This window comes from Rhyacophila brunnea, unplaced genomic scaffold (genome assembly GCF_057557595.1).
Source record: "Rhyacophila brunnea isolate RB1 unplaced genomic scaffold, BYU_Rbru_1.0 scaffold_3, whole genome shotgun sequence".
NCBI lineage: Eukaryota > Metazoa > Arthropoda > Insecta > Trichoptera > Rhyacophilidae > Rhyacophila > Rhyacophila brunnea.
In genome coordinates, this window is record NW_028232965.1 from 47,696,112 (window position 1) to 47,717,354 (window position 21,243).

Below are 21,243 nucleotides of genomic sequence, written 5' to 3' on the forward strand. Positions count from 1 at the left end.
ATTATTTTTAGTCAATATAGTAGAAAATATGGTTAACTATGTTGTGTTAAAATTTGGTAGCCGTACTGAGAAGCAACATGATGGTATAACGTTTCATAGTTAAGTTAATAACAATAAAATTGAGGTTCTATTTTGTGTTATACGCAAGAAACACAGCTTCATTTTGCCGAACAATACCAACTCTCTCTATATTATTACTCTTACTCTACTAAGATTCGGACATTCACCACGTTACGGGAGTTTATGCTCCGTTTGGAGAGAATATAGTGAAAAAATACAGTAGGTATAAAGATAAATGGGATTAATATTCGGAGACCACTTCAATAAGCCAATCGTTTTGAGTGGAAGTAGATTTTCCACATCTTTATGTATTAGATTTTACTGCGGTGCAACCTCAATAGACAGTAATGGAAGTAGATAAATCAACAGCAATTCAGATAAGTGAACGAAACCTTGCCGTGATAAATGGTCGACCGTGGTACACATCTAAATATAAGAAGCAACACTATTATATATAACTAATGTAAGTAAGTAGTAGGTACAGATAGCTGAATGCATTCGATATTATAATAAATAGAGATACCTATAAAGGGTGAGAATTAATCGCACATCGTGTTAGTCAAAATACACATCAACAAAAAATGTTCAAACATTTAGAAAATAGTTTTCGCATAAATTAAATAATACCAAAATAACGTATGTATCACATTTAAAAAAATATAAGTAAACTAGTTTGACAACTAGCCATTGTACATAACAAGGAGAAAATTCACGAAGCTAAACAAATAATCCTTATTCATAGTGCAGGATCCCATAGACTTTTCGTATACATAATATGCGGAACGCATTCTGACAATTGGAATAGGTTTTTGGGGTCACAAAGATATATAATGTCGATGTTGCCAGGCGATATTAGTGGTCAACTTTTTTTTATTGAGGTTTTTCAAATGGGACGAACCGTTCTACGACCATGCCGATGGCATGGTACAATTATTGCATTTTCAATCAATCCCTGATTCGGTCTTGGTTTTATTGAATAACTCAGAACAATTTTTGGTGGATTATAAGAAAAAAATTAAAACCTCAATAAAAAAAAATTGACCACTAATATCGCCTGGCAACATCGACATTATATATCTTTGTGACCCCAAAAATCTATTCCAATTGTCAGAATGCGTTCCGCATATTATGTATACGAAAAGTCTATGGGATCCTGCACTATCATAGCTTATCTCACTATGGTCACATCATAATATGTCATGTCAAATAAAGTATGATTTTACTGTGGAAATTGTCGTTTTAATAGCATCAATAAAATCGAATATAACAGAATATGGTTTGATAATACATTTTTGAAGACAAAATACTATTTATGCTCTATATATATTATAATTATTACCTTTCATCAAATTGATCATTTTCATAGTTTTATATAGGCACCTACTTGTACTTACTATATGCTATTATATCTGAATATAATATGTACAATAGATACTATTAAGAATACTCATGTTAAAATATTATTTTAATTAATATAACCGCAAAGAACAAAATATATTTTCCGTAGCCTATTCATTGTCGAGTGTTACAATCATCTAAATTGGCAAGTGAGAACTACATAAATTCCTTTCCATAGTGAGCAACTACAAAAGTTCGTGTATGGAAAGTTGTACGTATGCAGTTCGCCGTATCACACTTCACCGTGAAATGTTGTATCGGATATATACGGTCGTACATTAAAAACCGTCTTTGAGTCGTATAATACTGCGATAAAATTCATGTCTAAATAAAACACGGTTCTTGACGGTTTACATAAAGCCAGCGGAAAACCGATATACTGGATTATGTGTTAGGTTAGGTTTTAATTCTTGAATTTTGCTAAAATCGGCTATGAAAATTCTCCACGAACAAAGAGTCTTTTTTTCATCTTGGTGCTATAGAGATGACCGTATAGTATACGGTAAATTTTCCGATAAGAAAGCTCACGGCGAACTGTGCCACGATGAAATGTAATACCTACAATTTACATGTAACCGTTTGTTGGATGATTCGGTTAAGAGCAGTAAGTACATTTCTCGTAATTTGTTGAAATTTTATTTTTGGCCACGTCCGATCCTAAGAAGATCATAATGGGCATCCAAAAACAAAAACAAATGGACCATATGCTCAACCTATTAAGTCCAAACTCCAAACATACACTGAAAAACATTATGTGTATTCGCAAGATTCGTGAATTCTCTAATTCAAGAATATTATTACGCAACAACATTATTGTCAATATCCTTTTAATAAATTCCGATCAGATTCGAGGTCGAGATATTTTTAGATCTTAGGGGAAAATAATCCATTCTCGAATTATGTAATTCCGCCCAGAATCAAAATCGATAGCTTTGTATATTTATTCAGTTCTTCCGGCGTAAGTTTTCATCGGCAAATTGCTTTAAACGCTAGATCCGAAGGCCGCATAATAACTGTGAAAATTTTGCCTAACTAAAATGTTTTCCTAACGGTAATGTCAAAATAAATTTTAATATTACGCACCTTTCGTTGAATGCTGAATGATAGAAGGAAAACACGGGCCGCTAATACAGATTAAGCTTACCTGTAACAGAAAAAAAACAATAATAATTATTACTATAAAATAATATGTACTAGGTACCATAAATTATAAAAAAGGATACAATAATTGGACATAGTTATGCAGAAAGTAACCAGTCCACAAAAAATTTAAAAAAAATGAGATATGATAAAGATCAGATGCGAGAAGGTTTTCTCTACGTTCTGCGGAAAATAGCCAAGCCGCAAAAAATATTCTTGAAATAAAATACTACTTACAATTTTACATACATTTTTAATATCATGTTGTTGCTAAAGTGCCATTATCTCGGCTTGACATTATTGTGGACTGGCTACATTCTGCATAACTACGTTCAATTATTATGTGTACATAAATATATTATACTACTGGAGGGTTGTGTTGTGTATCGCTGTATTAAATTGACATATTTTGTCCATTCAAAAGCTCTTCTAAATATTATCAGGCAGCAGTCTCTGCGATGCTTCACGAATAACGCATCATGTTGTATCCCAATGCTATACGGCTGTGTTTTCCCGGTAATACAGTTCACGGTAAACTGTGATACGGCGAAATACATTCACAGATCGTTTAATATTATTAAGATATGCAACACACACATACCTACGATTGCCGTATACACTAATTCTTTGAATAATATCTTCGTTGCAATTAGATAGGACACACATAGCTTAGTGGTCAGAGCACGTGGGCGCGAATCCCGGGGGACGCGGTGTCGTATATTTTCAAAATTAATTATAAATTTTTTTTTCGAGTGGTTATATATTTCTCAGAAGCGTTCTAAAATTATGTAAGTTCAATAAAAGAATGTTGCATTCTTAAATCTTGCGATTTATTTGTTAAATAAAAAAAGTAATTCTTTGTTATTTCGATGCATGGCTAAAAATGAAATCATTAGATGCTTTCTAAGGACTTCAAAGTTAGGGATTGCAATATTTGCCATACCATATGAAAATACCAATACCGGTATGTCCTATTAAATACCGGTATTCGTTAAATATATAGAATAAAACAGTAAATAAATATACAATACAGTATCTTGATATATTATTATGTACTTATAAATTTCTCATACATCTAAAAACACACCTGACAACTTCTAAAACCCGCAAGCGTCTGGCGTAAACATTTGGCTAAATTCGACGCCATTGCTGGTCACCAAGGACGTCGCAGTGCAACGGAAGTAAACCAGACATCGTGTAATCCGACAAAAAATGTACAGTTCTATTAAAACATTTTATGTTGATTAATATATTTTGTTTACATTTTCAATACCGAATAATATATCGGTATTTTTGATTTTTAAAACCGGTGTTTCGGTATCGAAAAATACAGGGATACCGGTATTGCAAACCCTGATCACAGCTTATCATTAATACAGGACTCCTTAATATTCGATATTATTCATGCTGATTTGTACGAATTATGTAAATGCAGCATCTTCATCGTAACTAGAGTTGGGTATTTGTATTTCCCGATCTCTATCTCGAGATTTGGGATTTCCCGTAATGTTGAAATTTTGAATTCTCGAAATTCAGGATTTCCAGAAAAGAATTCTCAAGATATCGGGAAAATTAAAAAAACCTGTAAAAATTCTAAAATCCGTGTAAAAACAGACAAAATAGAAGTAGGAAAACAAATATAATTCAAAACATTACTTATTAAAATGGAATTTCAAAAAACACAGACTGTCAATCGCTGCGTCTGACAATCGCGGACGCTTTTGAGACACAAAATTTTCTGATGTTGCAAAAATTGCGCTCATTTTGAGTCGACGTTGGCTTAATTGTGTTAAATGCCCCCGATCAGTCTCTGAACATTTTGTGTTTTCTGTCCACTTTTTTCATATATAAAATCGTTTTTTCAATTATTAATATTTGATAATAAAGAAATCCCGAATCCCGAAATGTTAAAAATTTCAATTCTCGAGATTCGGGATGGAAAATCTCGAAAATTTCTCGAGAATTCCCGAAATCTAACTCTACTCGTAAGCAAGGCCTAGGGCAGAATGATTTTAATTAGAGAAGACTGTATATTGTTAAGGCTTAGTGAACATGTTCATTCATTATTTATTATTTCTAAGGCCTCCTCGCAAAAAGATCTGCATTGCGACAGCTGTGGAGTCGAAATTTTACCAAAGAAAAATATTATTTCTATATTAATAAAATATTAGCGAATGGCAATTATTAACGCACTACTTTATCTTATATGTATTAAAAGTCATAGACATCGATTATATTATAAATAATAATGATGCAATCTGACTGATGTCATAAATAGTTTCTTTTATTGAACTTAATTCATTATGATAATTGATATAAATAATATTGTACTGTCGATCATTTATCATGCAATAAACATAGCATATTTACGTATGTTACACGTTTTATGCAAAGACAGGGTTGGCGTACCTTTTTATGTAGGTACACGTGCCAAATTTTCCCAAATATTATTTTTCAACTGTCTGACGTGCCGGGTAGTTTTTCATGAAGAAAAACTAGTTTTTAAAAATTAAAAATGATGTTCTAGATCAGGGGTAGCCAATCTGGTCCCTAACGTGGTGAGCGGTAGGGGGTTTAAAAACATTTTCATTATGTTTTTATAAAATTAAATGTATGTAGGTATGCGAAGTATAAATAAAAAGATAGATTTAACGACAGTAAGTTGTTTTATAAAGATTTATTCTGCCAAACTTAGCGAAAGTCTGGCATAAAGTATTTGGTAAATAATTATTATTATATTATGCTTTAACTTGCTGTCACAAAGTTAAGTAACTTCCCTACTTTAGAAATCACCATTACTGTGGAACCGGTGGGCGGTTAGAATTTTTTACTACTAACAGAGATACAAAAGTGGGTGGTAGGTATAAAAAGGCCGACTTCCCCTGTTCTAGATACTACTCACAGAACATAACATAACGCACATTAAGCTTAATCACTTTTTTCAATTACGCCATACATTTCGGTCCACCAATTTTGAAACTGTCTCCCAGAATTACTACTACTAGCTGCACAAAGTTTCTATTTCTGATTTGGTGCAGGCATTTTTTGTGGGTAGAAATGAAATTGAAAATGTAAACATTATTTTTTAAACTTGAGAAAAAACAAAAGCCCTCGACTAGAGATATTCATAAGAATGGCATATGCAACGAGCCCGAAACGTCGAGGAAAGAAGGAAGAAGTACACACGGTGAAAACCCATAAATCTATAAATACGACCTCGACTTGGAATTTTCAATTTAGGTGGAAAATTTGATTGTAGATACTTTTCCTTAAAAATAAATAGTATTTTTTTCAAAGTAGAGCTTTTAAGCTCTGTTTAAAAAGAAAAATGTTGGAAGGAAAGCTAAAAAAGCTCACGTTAAAAAGCTTTTTATTGGGTTGCGAAATTAAAACTATTACCCTAATCTGGGTCGTGGCTCAGAAAGGTTAAGCAACCACGGCTTGCAAGTATACTGGTGCATATTTAACCAATTTAAATAATACTACTTCAAAGTTACACAATTCTGAATTCTACATAACAGTTTGCAATTTTCTTATGTAATGTGGTCTGGTTTTCAAATGCCACATTATTCATATCCTAAGCAAAAGTATTGCTACTTATTTACATTATTAAATCAGTGTTATAGTGTTTTGAAGTATATTGTAGCCTTAATTCGATGAAAACAATTAATACGTTTGACAAAGTTTAGTGTGCACTATTAATGACGGATCTTGACAGCATACCTCCACCCTTCGCCAGTGATGTATAATATATATGTATATATTATGTGTAAATATATATAGCACTACACATCACCTTATGTAATGAAATATTAACAATCGCAAACACACAGGCTTTGAGAAAATCACATAAATATATTGTGAGTTGTGACCTCAACAGGATTCTAACCCGGAGCCCCAGGATGAAAGCCCAGTGTCTTACGCAGTGGATTACGACACACCACGACTCCACCGATGATGATGATGTCACTTGTACCCATTTAATTCCCTAGTATATAAATTAATTGATGCCCACGATAGCCGAGCGGTTTAAGCGTCAGGTTATAATATCGCGGGTCCCAAATTCGAATCCTGGATCTGGCAAATACACATATTGTTTTTCAATTTGTCAGAGTGTGGACCTAATAGATTGAGCAAGTGGCCAACATTCATTTCTCGTAAAAACAAAAATCTGTTAATACAAATCTCCACGCTTTGGGAGGCCCATATGATCTTATTATTAGGATTAGACATGATCTAAAGAAAAATACGGAAAAATAATAAATCTTACTTTTTTTGCAGTATGGACTTGTAATAGGTAAGTTATTAATGTTTGAAACTAGCAGTGTCCATAAATTGTATATAGTAAACCAATAGACAGTAAATATAATATCAAGGGTTACAAAAGCGTACCTCTTTGACAGCGGCTAAACTAAGTTTGAGAAACACTGCAATATTATTAAGGAAGTCAACTGTATGGTGGTGGGTTTCAAGTAGATACAAAAGAAATACACGTAATTATGTATGCAGAACTTGCAACGATCGAATTTGTTAGAAATATTATATTACAGGGAGATTTGAACAATGTTCCATTTATTTTTAGATTCTCACGATGAGTGTAATTAATTCAAACTAATTTTTAAAAAAATGCCGTCATATTAGCTATGAGTACACGAAATTCAATATCACCGGCCGTACGTCCAACCCGCTCGGCGACGTGATAAGAACTAATGATACTAAGGAAGGTATAAAAAACCAAAACATTACATTTGAGATTTATCTCACAAACATTTTAAATGGTAATAATCATAATTACTACACGTTTACGTCCTGTCGTTCACATTAATTAAATTATTATTTATATTGATGTAGCCGGGGGGAGTTTTAATGAGCGACCTTCCCTCTGCAACACGCGACTGGAACAAGTCGGGCACGCGTTATCAAAATTTTAAATTGACCGTAATCACGGGAGCGCAATTTAACGTTAGGTTTGGCCGTTAGGGGGCAACCGAGCAACACTTTCGCTACTAGATTAATAATAATTAACACTACGGATAAGCTTGCCATGTTTGGAGCACTCGATACATGGCAGTCGAGGTGGTCGGCATCCACCAAGGGACGACAAACGTATCTGTTTTTTCCAGATGTGTTCTGCAGGCTTCAGATGAGACAACTTAGCCAGTTTCTGATCGGCCATGGTGACTTCGCAGCCAAGCTGCATGGTTTTCGTTTGATAGGACATGTGCCGGAATGCACATGCGGGCACGACCATCAAGACGCTGAACACGTCCTCTGCGACTGACCGATGATGGGATCCGACCGAGCGGAGCTCTTTGCTAGGGTCCGTCCACACACGGGCCCGATTGGTCACGCCAACTTGATATCAACCAAGGCCAACTTTGAGGCATACGAAAAATTTGCTGCGTTATATGGAGGACGGAATAATTCCAATCCCTTCTTAGATTCATCACTTTCAACTCCTGACTCCTCGTTTCGGCACACGGGTACAGAGGACACTTCATGTCATTAAAGATAAATGACGGCAGAGCAAGTCAAGATTCTTTTTATTTTCTAAAACTCTTTCTTTAAGCACTAAGGTGTATGGTTGCTACATCAGTCCCGTGCAGCATCGTTTGGGACAAGGACTAAAATTCTGACACGTTTATAGCATCATGGAAGACGGCCGTGCACAAACCGCGGCTGCATATACATGGCGGGTGGAGATGGGGAAACTCAAATCATTGTCCGGACGTGATAACCTTGTATTGGTACTTTCGTCCGGACTTTCAAAGAATATTATTAATATTCTATTTTCTGCGAAGCAAAATTGGTTGATATTTATTTTTTGGACGCAATGTAGGCTGTTAAGATTCGATATAAACAGTGCACACCAAACTTTGTCAGTCATACGTATTTTGTTTTCATTAAACTAAGACTACACATTGCACATAGTGTTAATTAGTTTAAAAAAAAAATCAATTAAGCTCTGCCTAAGCTAAACCATAATAGTTTCGGTATCCTATGGTCGATCTAACAGAAATAGTGCACACTTTTCATTTATACTTATTTGTTTTCGTAGAATTCAGAAGACATATTACACATAGTGCTTGTTAGTTTTTTCAAAATTCATTAGGGTGACAAATCAGTGAAACGCCAAATAATTTTCAACTGTACGCGCGACGAAATTTTGTACTCGCTTCGCATTCATTGAGAGAACGGCGAGTCAGACATACGTCACTTTGCTGCGTGATGGCGACGGGCCAATTAATTCTAAAATCGTGTAAAGATGACTAAAAACGTTACCCATTTACTTTAAAAAGAAAACATGTCAATGAATATATTATTATTGTTACTAATAGAATAATAAACAGAACATAAAATGGACGTATGTTGGATTTATATGAGAAATAATATTTCGTTTGACAGGCGTCTTTTGCACCCGCGACCCGCAATCCGCACATCGCCTAGCAACGATCTTTTTAGACCGTGCCTCAACTAATGCATGGCCTTAAGCCATAACAAAACCATAACAGATAAAAAATATTTTTCCATCTATAAAATATCCAAAATTTAAGATATTTTGTAGAATTAATTTTGTCTGCAACGTGTCGAATACGTCGATGTGACGTCATCGTCATTCACAAAAGATACGTTGTCTTATGGACCTTCGCAGACTGCTGAGATAAAATATTTTAGTTAAAAAAAAAACATCTGGAGTCACATGCAACCATTTTCACCCAACATGTAGCGCAGTTATAATCCCGGAATGTCACACTTCGTCATTCATTTTGGCTTGCCGTGTGATGTCACTGTCCTCGCACGGCCTTGTGTATACGCACATAAGAAAGTTGCATGTTGCGCGAAGTTTTGATTTATGACTATTATCCCAGTTGATGCGATTTTCAATGTGCGACTGGGCTAATGTCTATGATAAAAGAAGAGCAATATGCTGCGTTCAGTGACGTCCCTAGACAAAATGCCGCCCGTGGGCAGCACCAAAAAGCCGCTCTATTTATTATACAGTATTTTTTATCATCCTTGCGCGCGTCTTTTCTGATCACCAAGGATGTCGAAGGGCAACGGAAGTAAACTAGACATCGTGAACCCGACAAAAAATACATTCCTGTTAAGGGCGGATGTGCTCGTAGGTCAAAATTGAGATTTTGTTCTATTTTCAAAGCATGATCCTGGACATACCATAAACGTTGTAGATAATCTATTTATATAATTTTGAAGCCTTATTATCCTTTATATTTATTTTAAACATTTGATGACTGCATAAAGTATTTTTATTACATAAAATAGTATTCTTTTAAACCTCTCGCTCTAATGTTTTAGAATATAGTCATATTTCAGTACATAACTGTGCAGTGGTGTTAAGATTTTTTACATTTATTAATTTTTAAACGCATTTATAAAAACATTAGTATAATTTATGACGAGATAATTTTAGTAAAATATTTACGATAAAAAATTATATTGATAATCTCTGTGATCCCAAATTTGACAAGAATTAGGCATTTTATTATTCAAAAAATGGGCAAGATTTACACATTTAAAGATACTTTTAAAGATACTAATTATAAGCTATGTCTTTGACCATTCAAGTGTGATAAACATCCTACGAATAATGATTGCTTTATAATAATTATTGACCTACGAATAAGGTAGTGTTTTTTTGAAATACGCCATTTCTAAACGCATTCCCCAGTGGTTAAGCTACAATATACGGCCGTAGCCATAAATTGACAAACTATAATTGAAGTAGGGAGTAAAATGATGTTAACGCGCGTGTTATTTTTTTTCGGTTAGGTCTTATTTAAATTATTAAGTCTGGTTAGTGTCGCGGTGCACACTTTGAATACCACTGCATTAGTGGAAAGGCCCAATAGGAATAGACAATAAAACAATTGGCCCACGTTCATCATGTATGCGTCGTTAGCAATCACCAGAGACACAACATAACCTGCATTTCAAACTGCCTGATTCACTTTTCCGGAGGATCTTTTCTCATCATATACACAGCCGCCGCGACTTCCGGCCGTGACGTCACGCGCGGCGGAAGTCCTATTTGGCGGTCCACGTTCGAATTCGGAACACAATCCGATTGGTAGCGACAGGCGAGGCACGCGCGCCATTAGACTGCAGATTTCGAGGAATTGCAATCAACCAGGATAAAACTAATATAAATAAATATTAAATCATTAGGTACAATATCGGTAGTCATATAAGGTACAGTGTTCATAGAAACCTATTTTTAATACAAGGTTATGTGGTTTCTTGACTTGGTAGTAGGACAGTGTTGCCATCTTTTTCTATGCCGCTTATAGTACAAAGGCGTAAAAAATAGTGTTTCTGAAAAATATATAGTACAGGAACAATTTTCGTCTTGAATCCTTTAATATTATAGTATTTTGGTATAATTGGGGTGAAATTATAGTATTTTACATTTTTCGCGGAATTAAAATTATAGTATTGTACTATAATTATAGTACAGTTAGCATCGCTAAGTAGGAGTGTAATTTTTTTATCATTAGGTAATCAATTACTTATTGTTATTGCATGTTCGTCTAACGTGGATTGGACGCTAGAAAGCGTACCATATTATAACAAAAGTATATTTTTTCAATGATTTTAACTGCTAGTTCTTCTTGAAAATACAATGTATTAATTAATTACAATAAAAAAGGTTTGATATCTTTTAATATTAAAATGACACATAATTATGAAATAGTGATACCTACATCATGTTTGTGCATAGATAGGGTTATAGAACTCGTAGCATGATTTTCACTTTTTATAAGCGATTTTTGAAAAAAAAAAATATTGATATACCTATATTTCAAATTATACATTTTCTTGTAAGCATACGAAACTGATGATCAAAAAGAAATCCGGATAATCGAGCATGTACTTATATATTTTTTGTATGAATTAAAATATAGATTGTCGATTGTAAGGTTTATGATACAATACAATGCAAAAAATAGCTTCATAAAAGCTTTTGAGAGGAAAATTATTTATTTTCTGTTTCCAATATTGATTTAAAAAAAAATTCTCGGAAATCTCATTTGCCGTCTTGACAATGTAGTTATAAAATAAATTATTGGCGTATATTTTACTTAAAATAAAATATACACTAAGATAATTTAGTTAGTTATAGCTTATAGCAAAATACAAAAACATGTGAATGTCCTTTATTCTGACAACAGCTCTCAGTTTATGCACTGACGCTCATTCAATATTGATGTATTTGAAGGTTGCAACACACGATTGCACGTCTATGATGTGTGTTTCATTTTCGTAGGGCACTCGCACATTCAAAACCCTGCTTCAAAATGTAGTGTACCTATACCCTATCTGAATTATATTTATTAATCTGTTATGTGGTTTGACTATATAAAACACTTGCAATCTGAACTATGACTCAAATGTGATGTATTTATGTATATAAATGCAATCAAAACATTTTATTCTGACTTGAATACAAATAAAATGTGTCATATAAATGAAAAAATCTTTTTTTAAATGCAATACGACTAGGAGAGATGCATATCATTATGTAGCTATTATGAATAAGTTATAAATACGTACATATTGAAAGTAACTGTCTATCAATTTGAAGTAGAGATTTCAAAAAGTATACACTTGAATTTAGGGAACTGTTGTACCTATACCGGTTTGTACTGGGTACAGATTAATGATTATTTTGAAATACGATTTCCATAACCGCTACCAGGAGATTTAGAAATAATGGGAACTGAAGGTCATGAGTAGCAGGTAACCGATCTCGAGTAAGGAATAATCCGGGATAAACTTAAACACGTTTCAAGAATACGTCATACGTCGAATACTAACAACTGCTCTCGGTTTATGCAATGACGCTCATTTAATATTGGTGCATTACACATACTATTGCACGTGCATAATGCGTGTTTCATTTTCGTAATTTCATTCAATACATTCAAAACCCTGCATCAAAAAATGTAGTGTATTGAATATTGCCTATCGGAATTGTATTTATTATCTGTTCTGTGACCGCTACTATTTAATAATGCCGCAATATACATATTACACAAACGTTCCAGAATTGGATAGGTATATCCCCAACACTTACTGGAAGACAGTTGTTCAATTCCCATCGTTTGCGCTAAATTATAATCGTATTTGCAATTTCGTATTATTTAATTAGTGAAAGCGACTACAATTAATACTAATCCGGCTTAAACCGCCCCTTTAAGATAGCGGCGAATATGTTTGTTTCAAATATTTCAAAGAAATCGTAATATCTATGATGATATTTATCACATCAAGACAATATAGCGCAGGATCCCATAGACTTTTCTTATACATAATATGCGGAACGCATTCTGACAATTGGAATAGGTTCTAGGGGTCACAAAGATATTATATAATGTCGATGTTGCCAGGCGATATTAGTGGTCAATTTTTTTTATTGAGGTTTTAATTTTTTTTACTTATAACCCACCAAATATTGTTCTGAGTTCTTCAATAAAACCAAGACCGAATCAGGGATTGATTGAAAATTCAATAATTGTACCATGCCATGGCATGATCGTAGAACGGATCGTCCCATTTGAAAAAATAAAAATAGCGGGTAGTGCAATATGTGTTCAAAATTATCGATTCGCAGGATCCTCATTGGCTTAAATTATTTTATTTACTAGCATTTTTGTATAGAATCATCCAGATTGGTTTCTGGCAACACTAATTAGTTGTCAGAAAAGCGTTTCCGTGGATATTCTTCCAAACGGTTCCAAATCAAATAAATCAAACGGTGCCATTTGATTCGTTCAATTCAGGTTCAATGATACGAACTTGATACTTAAAGCAGTTTGAACACTTGACTTGTTTCTTTTTTTTAATAAATGTGTACTTAATGTGGTTAGTGGTTATCGTTATTTAATTTATTCACCTACCTATATATGCAACCTACACCGTTTCTGGATTAACCATAATACTAAAACTAATGTCATATGCATAGATATAGTAAAGAAACCAATCTGGGTGATTCTATACAAAAATGCTAGTAAATAAAATAATTTAAGCCAATGAGGATCCTGCGAATCGATAATTTTGAACACATATTGCACTACCTGCTATTTTTATTTTTTCAAATGGGACGATCCGTTCTACGATCATGCCGATGGCATGGTACAAGTATTGCATTTTCAATCAATCCCTGATTCGGTCTTGATTTATTGAAGAACTCAGAACAATATTTGGTGGGTTATAAGTAAAAAAATAAAACCTCAATAAAAAAAAATTGACCACTAATATCGCCTGGCAACATTGACATTATATATCTTTGAGACCCCTAGAACCTATTCCAATTGTCAGAATGCGTTCCGCATATTATGTATACGAAAAGTCTATGGGATTCTGCACTAATATGGGTGGATTGACGTCTGATTGTTTTAATGGTTTATGATAATGTGATCAAATATGAACACATTATAAAGCAGTGATATATATACTTTTTTATCAATGTGACTAATTTAGTGTACCTATCCATTTTTTATTTGTTTGACAAAGTGTCATATGTCATATATATGACAATTATATATTCTCTCTCTAGTCTGACTGTCTAATTACAGGCCTGGGCAAATTTGGATCTAGGGCCACATTAGGAATATAAAATGAACGGCGGGCCGCAAGTAAAATATTATTTTTAGACATACCTACATTATTTTGTCACTGTTCTGGCAGAAGGCACTAATTCGAAAAAATGACATATTGAGTTAGTTATACCAAAATGTTCCTTATTTCAAACTTTACCGTCTGGAAACCTTCTTAATAAATAAACAGTCTTTATTTTAAAATCATCCTTTTTACAATTACTTAGACTTAGACTTACTTAGACCATTTCAAACATTTTAACAACTTCAAAGTCAAATTACTCAAAACTAGTATTCTCCAGTTAGTGTGTTCTGCCAGAACAGAGACGATTTATTATCATGAAAAACGAATTTCAACATAAAAATATAAATGATTCTCTAATAGCCAACAATTCAATGAGAATGAAAAATTAAATTTTTAACACATTTTAAAATTCAGGTGTAATTTTTGTAGTTGAGATTCTTAAGGGCCCACATGCGCCACGTAGGTCAAAATGGAGATTTTATGGTATTTTCAGAGCATACGCCTGGACATTCTTTAAACGTTGTAGATAATTTATTTATATAATTTTGAAGCCTTATTATCCTTTATATTTATTTTAAACATTTGATGACTGCATAAAGTATTTTTATTACATAAACTAGTATTCTTTTAAGGGGGGACATGCTCGTCGAAGGTCAAAATTGAGTTTTTATTGTATTTTCAAACCATGATCCTGGACACTCCTTAAACGTTGTAGATAATCTATTTATATAATTTTGAAGCCTTATTATCTTTTATAGTTATTTTAAACATTTGATGACTGCATGAAGTATTTTTGTTACATAAAATAGTATTCTTTTAAACCTCTCGCTCTAATGTTTTAGAATATAGTCATATTTCGGTACAGAACTGTGCAGTGGTGTTAAGATTTTTTACATTTATTAATTTTTAAACGCATTTATAAAACCATTAGTATAATTTATTACGAGATAATTTTTGTAAAATATTCACGATAACAAATTATTTTGATAATCTCTGTGATCCCAAATTTGACAAGAATTAGGCATTTTATTATTCAAAAAATCGGCAAGATTAACACATTTGAAGATAAATCTAAAGATACTTTTTATAAGCTATGTCTTTGACCATTCAAGTGTGATAAAAATCTTATGAATAATGATTGCTTTATAATAATTATTGACCTAAGAATAAGGTAGTGTTTTTTTGAAATACGCCATTTCTTTTGTCATTCCCCAGTAGTTAAGCTACAACATACGGCCGTAGCCATAAAATGACAAACTATAATTAAAGTAGGGAGTAAAATTATGTTAACGCGCGTGTTTGAACATGTACTTAACCGATTTTATTTTTATTTTTTTTTAAACGGTACATGTTCAAACACGCGCGTCAATATCATTTTACTCCCTACTTCAATTATAGTTTGTCAATTTATGGCTACGGCCGTATGTTGTAGCTTAACCACTGGGGAATGACAAAAGAAATGGCGTATTTCAAAAAAACACTACCTTATTCTTAGGTCAATAATTATTATAAAGCAATCATTATTCATAAGATGTTTATCACACTTGAATGGTCAAAAACATAGCTTATAATAAATATCTTTAGAATCATCTTGAAATGTGTTAATCTTGCCGATTTTTTGAATAATAAAATGCCTAATTCTTGTCAAATTTGGGATCACAGAGATTATCAATATAATTTTTTATCGTGAATATTTTACAAAAATTATCTCGTAATAAATTATGCTAATGGTTTTATAAATGCGTTTAAAAATTAATAAATGTAAAAAATCTTAACACCACTACACAGTTATGTACCGAAATATGACTATATTCTAAAACATTAGAGCGAGAGGTTTAAAAGAATACTATTTTATGTAACAAAAATACTTTATGCAGTCATCAAATGTTTAAAATAACTATAAAGGATAATAAGGCTTCAAAATTATATAAATAGATCATCTACAACGTTTAAGGAGTGTCCAGGATCATGGTTTGAATATACAATAAAAACTCAATTTTGACCTTCGACGAGCATGTCCCCCCTTAAACCTCTCGCTCTAATGTTTTAGAATTGTATAGTCATATTTCAGTACATCCATGTGCAGTGGTGTTAAGATTTATTGATTTTTAAACGTATTTATAAAACCATATTTATGTTGACATTATTATTAAATTATATTTATAATCTGTGATCCCAAATTTGACAAGACTGAGGCATTTTATTATTCAAATGGGCAAGATTACCACATTTGAAGATAATTCTAAAGATATTGATTATAAGCTGTGTCTTTGACCATTCAAATGTAATAAAACATCCTACGAATAATGATTGATTTATAATAATTATTGACCTAATAATAAGGTAGTATTTTTTTGAAATACGCCATTTCTATTGGTATTCTTAAGAGCGTACATCAGTGAAACGGCAAATAATTTTCAACAGTAGGTGCGACGAAATTTGTTTTGTCATGGCGTCGGATGAAAATATTCTTAAATCGTGTAAAGATGACTAAAAAACTTTACGTATGTACTTAAAAAAGAAAACATGTCAATGAATATACTTTTATTATTAGTAATATAACAATAAACATAACATTAAATGGACGCATGTTGGATTTTTATGACAACTTATATGTCGTTCGGCACGCGTCATTTGCACAACCCGCGCATCGCTTAGCCACGATCTTTTTAGCTGAAGTATAGCGTTAATCATCATCATCATTAGCCGGGGTCAATCCACTGCTGGATGAAGGCCTCCCCAAGCTTTCTCCAACTCTCTCGGTCGTGTGTCGTTCGCTGCCACGTACTTCCGCCGAACTTTACCAGTTCGTCAATCCAGCAGCTTTTAGGGCGACCCTGTGGCCGTTTCGTACCCCTTGGGTACCATTGGATGACGGAATTTGTCCAGCGGCCGTCCTTTCGGCGAGCAATAGCCTTAATAATTCATCGAAAACAAATAAGTATAACTGAAAAAGTGTGCACTATTTTTGTCGGATCGCCCATAGCATACGTAAACTAGTACGGTTTGGTAAGGCAGGTTTAATTGAATTTTAAAAAAACCAATCGGTATCATCTGTAAATTGTATTCTTAGTTCAATGAAAACAAACAAGTATGACTGACAGAGTTTATTGTGCAAAATGTATGTCGAATCTTAACAGCCTACAGTGTTGCCATATTTTTCTACGCTGATTATAGTACAAAAGCGTAAAAATTATAGTATTTCTGAAAAATATATAGTACAGGAACATTTTTCGTCTTGAATTCTTTAAAATTATAGTATTTTGGTATATTTGGCGTAAAATTATAGTTTTTTTTACATTTTTCGCGAAATCAAAATTATAGTATTGTACTATAATTATAGTACGGTTGGCATCACTGCAGCCTACCATCGCTGCCACCCGCACACAGTATATGTGTGTATGCGAATACTAAATTGAATCTTTGAAATGACTTTAGGTTATTTAAATTTGTATTTCTTAAGAAGGTGAGATTTAAATAATCTACTAGTATGGAGTCTTCGCCAATGTTTTATTTAGTAGATAGGGTAAAATACATGGCATGGAGGGTTGTACACCATTAATATAAAGAAGGCCTTGCCTTCTCAGCACCACACGTATTTAATTAAGTATCTATGATTAAATTCTAAGTAAATTGCAACTGTTTGATAACGACTATACACTAGCATGTTATTGATATCGATTTTAGAAAAGCGATATGATAATATATAGGTAAATCATTCTACAGTGGCACCATAGGCGTTTCGCGAATGTATTGGAATTGTTTGCTGCAATGCCTGATTTAATGCTAACAAATACCACTACAACCGCAAGTCGCTTTTTCCATACTCATGGTGCCACTGTAGAATGATTTACCTATACCTATGTATTGATATTATTATCTTAATCACTGATATGGCAGCTATGATTATAACTAAATTCTAACACTTATTCAAAGAGCGCATCTTGATTATATAGCTAAGTCCACATCTAATCACTTCATCATTCACTTCAACTGATAAATTCTGGTTTTACACCGAGTAGTTTTATGCATGCGCCAAGCAGAGGCATTCGTCTCACCATCTACATTGTTCATCAAAGTTTTCACTTCGTCAAATCTAAACTATGGTCAAATCATGGATAATACACGTGAATGTCCTTTTCATTAAATGAATGATAAATATTTTTTATGAATTAATATTCCCCCGTATCTAAACGTCATTTGTAAAAATCAATATTGATTACACCAACCCAAGATTAAGCGGTTTAAATTTAATATAATATTACTGACTACAGTAGTCAGTACTGTTGACAGTAACTGTCAAATTGCAATGGAAATAACTGATGACCGCAAACTTTCAATTTTGTATAGTACTATCATGTCGTACTTTTTGGTAAAAACTGTATATGCATCATTCCTTTTTAATTTATTTCTATAATCCTATAGGTTGTTTGTATAATCTCTCTAAGCGATTCGTAAATCCAACTATTACTATTGACTTAGAGCGGAATGCAGAAACATTTGTCATAACTAAAATTTCCTTAGCAGAAAACACTATGCAGAAACATTGTCCTTAGTTAAGATCATTTCTATTGAAAATAATACCATATTTAAAAATTCTCTTTCCTATAATTTAGGTAAATTATTTTATAATTGTTAAATGCAATAACTATAAATACATATTAATATTTAATTATAATACTCTTATGTTTCCGTTATAAGTCATTATACGTGATTCCACAGGCACCGCAAGATATTTTTTTAACATGGTAACACTAGCGTCAAGTGTCATTCTTCACCTGGCATTTTGTATTTCTGCGGGCTGGCGTATAAAAGTAAAATAATATTCTCCAAGTACATGCCAAACGAATTAACACTATCAATATCCATATTGAGATACATTGATAAATGAATTTGAGTGTATGGACTGTTTTATAGACATGCGAATTTATTTTGACAGCAGCTGTCAGTGGTAAATGGTAATACAGAAGGGGGCGTGTTCATAACAAAAGTAGTATATGGTTAAGGATTCCTTAACTCTATACTCAGGATTGTCTATAGTTAAGTCATGCTTTTCGGCGACTTATCCTTAGGATCGAAATCTTAGATTGTGCATTCCGCTCTTAGACTTAGAGAATAGACCAAAATAAATATTTTGAATACCATAGACTAGTAACTCCACGAACAACCCGAACCTTGCCGAAAAAACAAGTAGTTGCTGGAGTGTTGAACAGAAATCCGAAGGCGTCGGATCTCCCTGCGCTAGTACTTTCATAACAAATAACGGCCATTTTGAAACCGGTCAGAGGCACGCAATGCGCAGACGACGCATGCACTGTGATGAATTCGTGAGACGAACGGGAAGAAAACCCATAAAAGAACAGGGCTAATGGGAGCATGTGTCACGTCCACAAAATTTACTATGAAACATGTAGGTAGGTATATAAAATTGTAAATTTCTCTCATTTGCTGTCTCTTAGCAATACATGATCAGCCTACACTTATAGGACGTCACTGATTTTATCATAGTTGAGCGTTTGTTCTGTGAAATCTATTTATTATTAATAAAATGAAAACATCGATTTATGAGAAATACGCATACTCATCATTAATAAATTTTGGTAAAATTTAATAATTCTATAACAGGATTGAACAGTTTGGAGGCCCCCTTATATTTATTACCACCACGTACTTTGCAGTTTTTGGATAAATTGTTTGTCGCGGGATGTAGAAATAGGCGAAGCAGAGGAAGAGCGTCTGCGCGCTGAATAGACAAAGTGAAGGAGCTTAAAGGGGCCATAGTTCACTCGTGGCATAAACTTAAACCACCTTACAATGTGGTTTAAGGTTATGCCATATTTCTCCTCACTTGAGAATTATACCTTCTAACAGCCACACTCAGAAGATAACCCGCTTCCCTTATTTTTGTGTTCTGTGGTATTTTTCAATTTTAGAAAACATGAATGTTTTAAGACAGTTGTATTTCAGCGGGGATTGACAAAGTTTGAATGAATTTTTCTCATAAGATAATAGATGGCGCACAATGACAGACAGGTTGAATTATAATTTGCATATTATTTTTGTTTTGTTCCCATCTGTCGAGGGAAATTTGTCCATGTCGAGCGAAAAATAAATAACATTTGTATAGAATTTGATAGATATTAACGGAGTAGTTCAGTGGTTCCCGAACTTTTTTGTTCACGGCGCCCTTAGCGTATAAAATATTTTTTCAGGGCGCCCTATAAAATGTTCAGAGCAGCCAATTGAAGAATTTCAATTCCAAATTAAATACGGTAACTTTTTTCTTGTTTTTCTGAGCTACTAATCGAAAGGAAGAGTTTTTTTTAAATTTCAACAAAAATAATGGTGTGTAGGTATTTACAAATAATGGAAAAATATAGGTTTTTGAAAGAATAATAATCCTAACCATACCACTCCACAATTGTGACCATGCATCTACATCTGCGCATTGAATTAAGATTGTTTGGAATTGTTATATTTTTTTATAGGAGCCTGTGGTGCCCAATTAATCAAAGTGCCACAAGGCGCAGCGGCGCACACTTTGAGTACCACTGCGGTAGTCAGTATAAATACATACATGTTATCATAATAATATGTAAGATACAATATTACTAATGATCATCAACTCAGAAAAGAGAGAGCATGTGTGTTGAAGCCTTATTAAAAAAATAAAGTGTGGAAAACAAAATAACAAAAGCTCCCACAGAGCTTTAGCGCTGTTTAAGAAAAATAAGTCATTGAAGTTGAATTAGTTACAAATTGGACTGCTCATAATATAGGTATTACGACCTAGTTCTTTTATCTTGGAAAGGTGCGTCCCCAGCTCGCTGACCTCGTGTGCAGAGCAATTAGAAATAATTTCTCATTAGAATTTTGCTTCCGAACATCCTGCTTTGCTGAGTAAAGCTGCGCCTTCGTAAAGTAGTAGATTAATACTTACAATACAATTTTGAATGTAACAATATCAGTCAAACAAGAAATCACTAGAAATTCTCCGCAATG

At 33.3% G+C, this 21,243-nt stretch overlaps 1 protein-coding gene across 3 annotated transcripts in view; it reads right to left on the minus strand.

The window, feature by feature from the left end:
* Positions 1-21,243, minus strand: part of beta4GalNAcTA (beta1,4-N-acetylgalactosaminyltransferase A) — a 137,607-nt gene that overhangs the window by 73,323 nt on the left and 43,041 nt on the right. Inside the window, exons 1-2 of one of the 3 annotated variants that reach the window (XM_085952329.1) lie at positions 7,147-7,306; positions 2,542-2,602 (exon numbers count right to left, since the gene is read on the minus strand). The exons of 1 other annotated variant lie outside the window; for it this stretch is intronic. The gene's annotated coding sequence lies outside the window, so the exon portion shown is untranslated. Of the gene's footprint in view, positions 1-2,541; positions 2,603-6,990; positions 7,503-21,243 lie in introns of those variants that run through there. One more of the 3 variants, XM_085952327.1, reaches the window with a different exon arrangement.